We start from the raw sequence: 8,988 nt of genomic DNA on the forward strand, positions 1-8,988 counted from the left end.
AGAGTGTCATCTCCCAAATTGGCATGTATTTCAACATATTTTGTGAAAGCAGTTTCCATTATGTTATATTCACCAACACATGGTACATTGAAACTGTTAAGCAAAATACAAAATATTACTAATAACCTATCTGCTATGTATTATTAACAATCAAAAGAAACAGCCTCCACCAGATGGAGAGACAGATCTGTGATACCCAGTTGTGTTTTATGTCCATAAAGTAGCACAAATCACAAATCAGAGAAAGACTTTCAAGTAAAGACTTCTATTTCAGCTCTTTGGTGGTCTGAAATGAACTATTAATTCATTCGACAAGACCGCAGGTTTCCTGCCTGTGGGGAAGTACCCAGGTCAGAGACCCGTGAGGTCTGTGGGTCTTCCCAGAGCTGCCCTACTGAGCCTTTGGAATCACCAGCAGGTCACTTTGCCTCTCTTGTTCCTCGTGTGTTTAAAATCTGGAAACTTCAAGTCCATCCTTTTGCAAGTAGCTGTTTATATTAGGAATAAATGCCCAAAGGTGTGAAATGCTCAGAGTTTCTTGGATAAAGATGAATGACTGCTTCAGCTGGGTGAAGAAATTTCAAACTTCTACTAGTCTACAAACCATTTTTACCAGGTTGTTTATTTGGTAGGATGTAGTTTGGTTGTAAAGAGAAATACAATCATTTTAGCCTTAACAAGCAAAACTGCCTTTCATCCCCTTGCTGGCTGTGAGACTATATTCTTGCTACCTGGATTAAGTTTTACAGATAGCAATGTTCGCTGAAATCAGGCTCCAGGAAAACATAGTTCTGCCACATTTTCATATCTAATGTTTATTTCTCAGTTTGTTAATAAACCTATCATCTTCACAGAATGTTCTGATTCTCATTTTCCCCGTTAGTTCTTTCAATTAGGTGTAAATAATTTTTTAGTTTATTTCTTCCATTTGCATTTCTTTGCCCCTCACAAGAGATTGTGTCTCTCTCAGGGTGAAGAGAGACGGAGCTTGTCAAATTCTGTTCTGGCTTCATTTCTTTCACCATTGGTCTCTCTCTCTTTTTTAACCAAAGTATGTCCCTCTACTTGGAGCTCAGAAAATATTTGATGCATGAAATGAAACCTTCCTGTAGAAACATAAACTTGGGAGGCAGGGTAGCATAGTAGCAAACAGAATGGGGCTTGGGACCAGGAGGTAGGTTTTGAATTCTAGTGCTTATCTTGTTAACTGTCTGGACTGCGGAAAATTTACCTCTGGGCCTCCCTTTCTTCCTCTACTAAATGGGAATTACAGTACCTACCTCATAGGGTTCTCGTGAGTATTGAATTAGGAAATGCAGTGGTTTAGCAGAGTTTTCCAAAGATGGCCATGGGTCAGTAATTATCTGTTATTATGACATTATGATAGTTTTTTCACCTTAGAGCATCTGACACAGTTTCTCCACATAGTGCTGGAATATCTATATATGGAATTTTAAGTCTAAATACATCTTTTAAATGATGGAACAGATTTTTTTGTTCAGTTGATAATTCTGGTAACCTCTTCTCTACTCAAGAGTTTCAAATTTAATTTTTGGAATACCTTCAACTTTACATGTTTATGAGATTTAGTGTGTGTATTAACATTTTTTATGTCCTCATTTGTATGTCCTGAATCTTGTTTGGCATATACAGGTACTTACTAATATTTACTCACTGATTGCTTCCCTATTAGCCACCTTTTCTTTAACCTCTTTTTAGGGTAATCTGGTCAAAACTGTTAGTACTACTCCCATGCTAGATATATATATATATAAGTTGTAATTTTTTTCAAGCTTTGTGTCTAGTGTCAGGTTTTGAAATTTTCTCTCTGGTGCATACCTATACTCTTCCAATTGAATTTACTCAAGTGTTGTGTGATTGTGTACACGTGTGGAGACGCTGTGGCAAAGGCAATATTGTGTAAAGGCCAATGAGAGTGAAGTAAATTCTAATAAGGAATAAAAATGTGAGCTTTCTGTGGAGGTACTTCTCTTTATATATGATTTTATTTTAGTCTCTGCTTGTATAGATTCTACCTTAATGTTTTCAAGATATTTTCCTGTGTTGTGTTCCTAAAAGTTTAGTGTACAGTTTCCAGCTCAATAGAAAGATTACTCATTTGGTGAGGACCTATTACATTCTGTGTAGACTCAGACTTAGAATGGCTCTGTCCCAAGGAGGAGTCACAAGTATATTAATGGCCTACTTTGCCTGTACCAAGAGAATTGATTTCCCCTTTGTTTCTAAGGAAAATCATTTTGAGGGTACTCACCACTATGTGATGAATGGCACTATAAAAACACTTTGGGGCTTTAGAAGGGAGAATACTGGCTTAAAAGTTATTTATTCCTTGCAGTCTAATTTTACTCCTCTAAAGCTATATTCAGTTTTGGAATGCCACTTCTCTGTTCTGTTTCCTTAACAATCCATATGAATGTTTCCCCCTCCAATCTTAATGCTCACCACGCAGTAAAGAAGACAGCACTAAATTGTGTTTTTAGTTGCTGATTTACCTTACTCTTTGTCCTGTATTTCACCAAATATAACCTAGAAATTTATTTCTGAGTTCTATCATTTATTCCTCCACTGTCTGGCAGAACTGGCTTTTCGATGCTTGGGACTTGAAGAAACATTTGAGTGGGATGGCAAGTCTACCAAGATATTTGCTCAAGACTCTTAAAGAATCCTACACAAGGATGTCTTGGAACCAGATTTTTAAGTGAACAAAGTGAAAACCTGTTTCTCTCGTGGTTATTGCAGGCTTTTCTATTTTTAAAGTAACCTTCACATATGGTACCTCCCTATAAATCCAAACAGACTCCATATTGATGTATGCATGATTTGAGCTTACTCTTCATGATACAGGAAAGTAATGAATTCAAGCTGAATTTTGCTGGCTTTTCAGATTTAGTATGAAAGGGCTACCGTGTTCTAACAGAATTGCTGGATCATGTTAATGTATGCATTTATTAATAAGTATATACACTGTTATATTCCTAGCACATTCTATTAATTATGGAAATCATTTTCATTTCAATAGTGGAATTTACATGACAACAGCTTCTGGGACTCAGTGAAGCATCAGACCAGCATGTCACAGAACTCCCTTGTAGTGTGGGCGTTGACAGGGTTCTGTTGACACCAAATTTGCAATGAAAATGTCTCATAAATGTGCATCCACATAGCACATTACTTAGAAGGGATCATCTTCATATTCACATAGGTCATGAATGTCAAAGATGAAAAATTTCTCCACACTTGCATTGCTAAAATAAATTATTGAGAATAAACAGTCACACACATACACATGAATGACCTGAAAGATTTGTCTTAAATATTTAGAAAATATGCCCAGATATAAAACTGTGACCTTTGTGTTCTCTCCTGTAACTTTATAAAGCTTTTGTATTTTACAAATCCTGTATAAAGGTTGGATAAAGAGTGTAAATCAGGTAAGAGAATGAACTGGTCCAGAGGGATTATAATAGGGAATAAATTACAAGATCAAATGGGACCAAGGGAAAATTAGACTGAGTATCACAACAAAAGTTTTTGATAGGGAGAACTATTAGACTGTGAAAGAATCTTTCAAAGATGATAGAGGTCATTACTTGAGCCATTTAAAATCAGACTGGACTGAAGTACTCTAAAACATGATGTACTGTAGATACCAAGGCTATATTAGATGAAGAAGGAGGGGGATGACCTAATAGTTTCTGCCTTTTCCATTATGAGTATGATTGTACTCATTTTCTATGTTCAGTCTTGGTGGATAATCTTCTACAATTTTATGCTACTTCTTGGGAGCAATTTCAACAAATTCATGTAATGCAGAATTGGATGCATTTAGCAGAATCTCAGAAAAGATGAAAATGCGCACTAAGCTCAGTGTGAAATAGCGAAGTGAGACAACTAGAGTAAATGTTACTACTTTTGAGAGGAGTAAACCCTGGGGGAAAAAAAAGAAAACCTTACTTGGGAACTCTGGCCATATTCCAGCGTGCATAAATGCACACTGTCCTGGCTTTCAATGGAGGTTAGGTATTAATTTTCTTTTGTTTAATGGTATCTTGGGAACTTGTCGAGTGTAGAACAACAAATTGAAACATTTTATCCCCTAGATAATGGGCTATATGTTGGCAGGAGGTAACTACAACCCTGGAGAAAGAAAATCATGTACCATTTTGTAACTGGTATCTGTTAGAATGGATGAGAAAGAGAAAATGGTTTAATTTGATAAAAAGAATTTGACATAAAACAAGAAAGAGAAAAAGGTACCCGGGGGAGTTTTAAAAAAATGTGATTGCTGGGACTCTTTCAAACTACGACTGCCCTTGCTCTTATGTGGTTCTAGTTGATCACTTGTCATGAAGTAGAGAAGTAAGACAGGTGGCCTTCTGACAATTATCCTAGTTCTTTCACTCAATAAAAGTATTAATTTAAATTTAATAAAAATAAAGATTACTGCTTTTTATTCCATCTGTGCATTTGCTCAACTTACCAAATTTAATTGCAGTAAGTAAAATCAGAGTTGGGCTCATTTAGATGTTTGGTAATTGTGGGGAAAAGTCATTTGACTTACCCTCTTTTCAGGTATACACTGCAACTTTTAAAAAAGACAATAGGATGTATTTTCATTATGTATGTTTTCTGTTTATGTAGCCTTGCATCTCTTTTCTCAATGTATTGATTATAGATATTTCTGAAGTTTAAAAAATGCCATTAATTAAATAGGTGACTTTTTCTCCCTGTCTCCAAATATAATTTATTGCTTGCGTTGGCATAGTTTTCTACAAGCTGAGTTTCACATTTCATTGGTATGAATCTAGCTCATGGAACAGGAGGCTTTATACATAATTTTTTTTTTTTTTTGGAAGGGTGGGGTTATCAGTTTTAAAAGATATTCTTACCATTTATCATTCTTTTTAGCCCAATGAATGTAGATACTCTGAAATTTTCATTGTCTTATTTGTGAAAATATAAATTTCAAGACTTCTCCTGTTTCCATCCTGAGGATCTGAGTTACTCTGAACAGCAATCAAGTCTTAGGGCATGTCTATTCAAAATACCCATGTACTCCTGCTTGGTGATCAGAACTTGAAAGGGTGGACACATAAAGCCTGCAGGTGTGAGAAATCTTTGTAAATACCAGACATTGCCATGATGGAAGGGAATAGGTCACTTTATTGAAGTCTGATATTATAATACTTCACAAATCTATTCAAATTCTTTTGGGTTGCTTTGAGGAAAAATGTGCATAGTACTATAGAATCATTAACTAAAAGAGTATCCTATACATCTTTGGTAGGAAATGTGTAATCCACCAGAGTTTAGGGTCTGTTTTTTTGTCATGCCAATATTACCTATGTTTCCACGAACAATTAGAGTCTAAGTAACAGTCTTAAAATATGTAATCAGATAAACCAAAGCAGACCTAAATTTGAGTAAATGAACAATATTTCTGTACTAATCAATGCTTTTTTCTTCCAAAGAAACACAACATAGCTCTAATAAATAGTTCTAGTTCTAAGATCATGTAGCACAGATAAATTAAGCAGAGAAACTTAAAAGTGAACTACTGCTGAGATCCTTAACTCACAGAAACCTCAACTTTGAATATACTGATACGGAATTATCTTTCTGCATATGTCAAACATAGCACTGTTCAAATAGCAGTATAAATAATTTTACTAGCAAATTAGATGAGCTCTTGAGTGCAGATCATTAGAAGTACACAGTTCTATTGTTTGTTATTAAAATTTACAATGCTTTAAAATACTTAAAAGGCAGGGGCATGTCCCCTTAAGATATCTACCTGACAGTGATACACCTTTGGGAATCCTCTATGCTTGCTAATCCAGGGAAGGAACTAGAAGGAAATCTAAATGAAATCCTTAAGAAACGAGCTTATTGGGTATATTACCTAGTCTATTTCTGGATCCCGCCCTCTCTGAGTTATCTCACTGTCAGATAAGAAAATGGAACAGGACTGACGAAGAGATATGCTCCCAGTCTGGCTCTTTGATTTTGCGCTCAAGCCAAAAGGAGCGGAGGGCATGAGTTAAGCATCCTTGCCAGGCGTGCTTGAAGGAGAGCGAACCTCTGGCAGCACAGCGTCTCCCAGCTGCGACGCGGACCAGCTCCGCTGACCGCTGCCCACCTCGCCTGGCAACCTCCACACCCACATGAAACCGCCTGTGTGGCAGCCAGTCACGGCACGTTTTCCTGTGCACAGAACTGGGGGACCCCCCCCCCCCCCCCATAGAAACGTATCCCGGAGCCGAGAGCAGAGCTGGCGGTCGTTGGCTGGTGAGACTGGTCTCTCTGGGGGTCTGCGAGCGCTCGTCAGTCCCTCCACCTCTCCATCCCTGGGCATCCGATATGTACCCGGAAATCTGCCTCCCTCCCGGAGTCATAGATGAGCGCGCACACACACAAACTCTCATTCACGCACACCCACCTTGCCGCTGCCCCCCGCCCTCCCCACCCCTGGCAGAAAGGTAGAGACCGGTCCGGGCTCTGCCTCAACTTTCCGGGCTGTGCCTGCCCCACGCGGCGCCCGAGCCTCCGCGCCTCCGCTGGGCGCCCTCCAGAGGGACTCGTCCTCCTCAGGGCCCCTTACCTCTCACCAACTCCTGGCAGGGACTGGAGCGGACCGCGGTGGCAGCTGTGGCGGCCGAGCCTGTACCCGGGCTCTGGCTCATGGTTGGTCTTCCTCATTCGACACAAAAGAGGTAGCTTGCTGGCTTTGTCCTTTCCCAATCCAAGGGAGAACTTATTTTGCCCCCGAAATGGCCAACTTGTGCGCGCCGCTTCCTGTCACAGTGCCCCCTGCCCCCGCCCCCTCCAGGCTGCGTGCTGGACCACGGCCCGGTGGCAGAGCATCCAGGCTTCCGAGTCAGTGGGGAGTGGGAAAAGGGAAGGTGGGAGGAGAAGCGAGGGAGGAGGTTGGGAAAAGGGGAGGGGGTGCGGTGGTCTTCCAAGGAGGGGAGGGGAGCAGTTCTCTGCGGAGTGCCCGTCCTCCTTAGGGGCAAACCCACTTCCCAGCTAGGCAGCAACTTTCCTTCACCTTGGCTGGGCTGAAGCCTTCGCATCTAATTGGGACTCTCTTGGCAGAGGCACGGACGGTTCTGGCATCCTCTCCTTCTCCTTTTCTTTTGCTCCTTTCTTACCCTCTCGTTTCCCCTTTCCCTCTTCGTTCCCCTTTCTTCCCTCCCTTAAAAGGGGTGTATCTGCAGAGTCTTCAGTGAGCCAGGGTACCCAGAGGGGAGGATTATTATACAGAAAGCCAGGGCGATTTTGCTGGTGGCTTTACCTCTCTGTTTAAAATCCTGAAGCAGTGCCTGCAAAGGTTGGTGAATTTCAGAGGGGTCGGGTGGAGGGGAATGGGGGCAGCAGGGAGGTCGGCGGCTCTAACTTTGAAGCTCTGCTCGAGCTCGTGGCCTGCGGGAGAACCGGGACTGTCAGCCCTGGAAGAACTCTCCCGAGGTCCCAGTGTAACCGGAGGACGGCATGCTGGAGGAGACAGAGCGAGCGAGCTTGGGAGGCCGATGTGCAGCTCTGCCCCACACGCCGCTCAACTGCACATTGAGAGCCCCTGGAGAGGGCTTGTGCAGAACAATCTCTGGGTCAGACAGGAGGGGGACGCTCCTGTTTCCTAGCAACCCTCATCAATCTTCTCGGGATAGCTCCCTCTGAAGGAATTCGATTGGACAGCCCCTGGAGGGGAAACCACGCCCCTTCAAAAAATGCTGGGCTGCTGCTTTTTCGCTTTCTCCCAAATTTCTTGGGTGGAATAAGATTAGAGGGGAGTGCTGTATAATCTCCCTTCTTACCATCCGATGTTTCTACACCGCCTACTGGCAGCGACCCTCCCTCCCCCACATTAGTTCTTTTCTAGTCCTACTTGTGGTTAGCAGACACAACGTTTTTTACAGAACCTCTTCTTAAAATTAAATAAATAACCTAAAATCGGTGACGTAGGCACAAAAGAGAAAAAGGCACACGGAAATAGCTGTAATAGGCTCCGAGCTGCAAATAAAATCCCAAACGTGAAAATTCCAGGCCTCTTTCTATGTATAATTTCAAAATGAAAATTCACTGTCAATAATTTCCCCACCGTATTATACTAACTTCGTGTTAACCAAGGCCCGAGTTACCTGTATCCAGAGACAATTAAACTTAATGCTTTAACGCTACATTTATTCTTTAATATTTAATGTTGACTTGTTAAACAACTGCCTGCTTTTGTAAGCCAGCCAGAACATTTAGACTACAGAAACAATTTTACCACTGATTCTTTTAGAGAGCCAAGGATATTTAAAAAATACTTGTTATTTGTATATTCCATTGTGAATGTCACTAAAACTAGAAACTTGAATATATTAAAAATTAAAATGTTATTTAATAATGAAGCTGTAAAAATGTTCAAAGTTCCCCTTCTAATACCATTCTTTCTGGACTGCAATAGGAGTGCCCAAATAGAAGAAGAATCACTCTTCCTTTGTACTGCATCGCTATTATCTCACCACAAACACATTTGACTTTCATAAGAGAGAATTTTCACAATGTCTTTCCAATAGATGACTGTACATCAAGGAACAGTGACACAACAATGGAGAAGATAAAGTTGTATATACTGCAGATCTTCAGATACCCACAGAGCCATGTTGGCAATTTTTTTTTTTTTTTTTCTTCTTCAGACTGTTCCAGAAGATACCTTTTTGCTTTTCTAAGAGTTTATCAGAGTCAGCTGAAATTGAACAAAGAGATGTGATTTTTTAAATTTCATTGAAAAAGTAGCTGTGTTTGCATAAAGAAAGCCCTGATGTATATGCTGAACTGCATTGCCATAGCCTGTATGTAGCCTGTTTAACACACTCAGATTGGTGATGTGTAGAGACTGAAATACTGAAGCAAATTATCAATCTGTTACCAGATCTGCTGTTATGGGATACTTTCCCTTTTTCCTCTCCCACACACGCACAA

At 40.5% G+C, this 8,988-nt stretch overlaps 1 protein-coding gene across 3 annotated transcripts in view; it reads right to left on the bottom strand.

The window, feature by feature from the left end:
- The window catches only part of GRM3 (glutamate metabotropic receptor 3), a 226,397-nt gene extending 218,924 nt beyond the window's left edge, over window positions 1-7,473 (bottom strand). For 2 of the 3 annotated variants that reach the window (XM_061166331.1, XM_061166330.1), the window contains exon 1: window positions 6,623-7,473. The gene's annotated coding sequence lies outside the window, so the exon portion shown is untranslated. The remainder of the gene's footprint in view (window positions 1-6,622) is intronic. The other variant, XM_061166332.1, reaches the window with a different exon arrangement.
- Between the last annotated feature and the right edge of the window lie 1,515 nt (window positions 7,474-8,988).

The sequence above is a fragment of the Dama dama genome, chromosome 18, assembly GCF_033118175.1.
Source record: "Dama dama isolate Ldn47 chromosome 18, ASM3311817v1, whole genome shotgun sequence".
NCBI classification, from domain to species: Eukaryota; Metazoa; Chordata; class Mammalia; order Artiodactyla; family Cervidae; genus Dama; species Dama dama.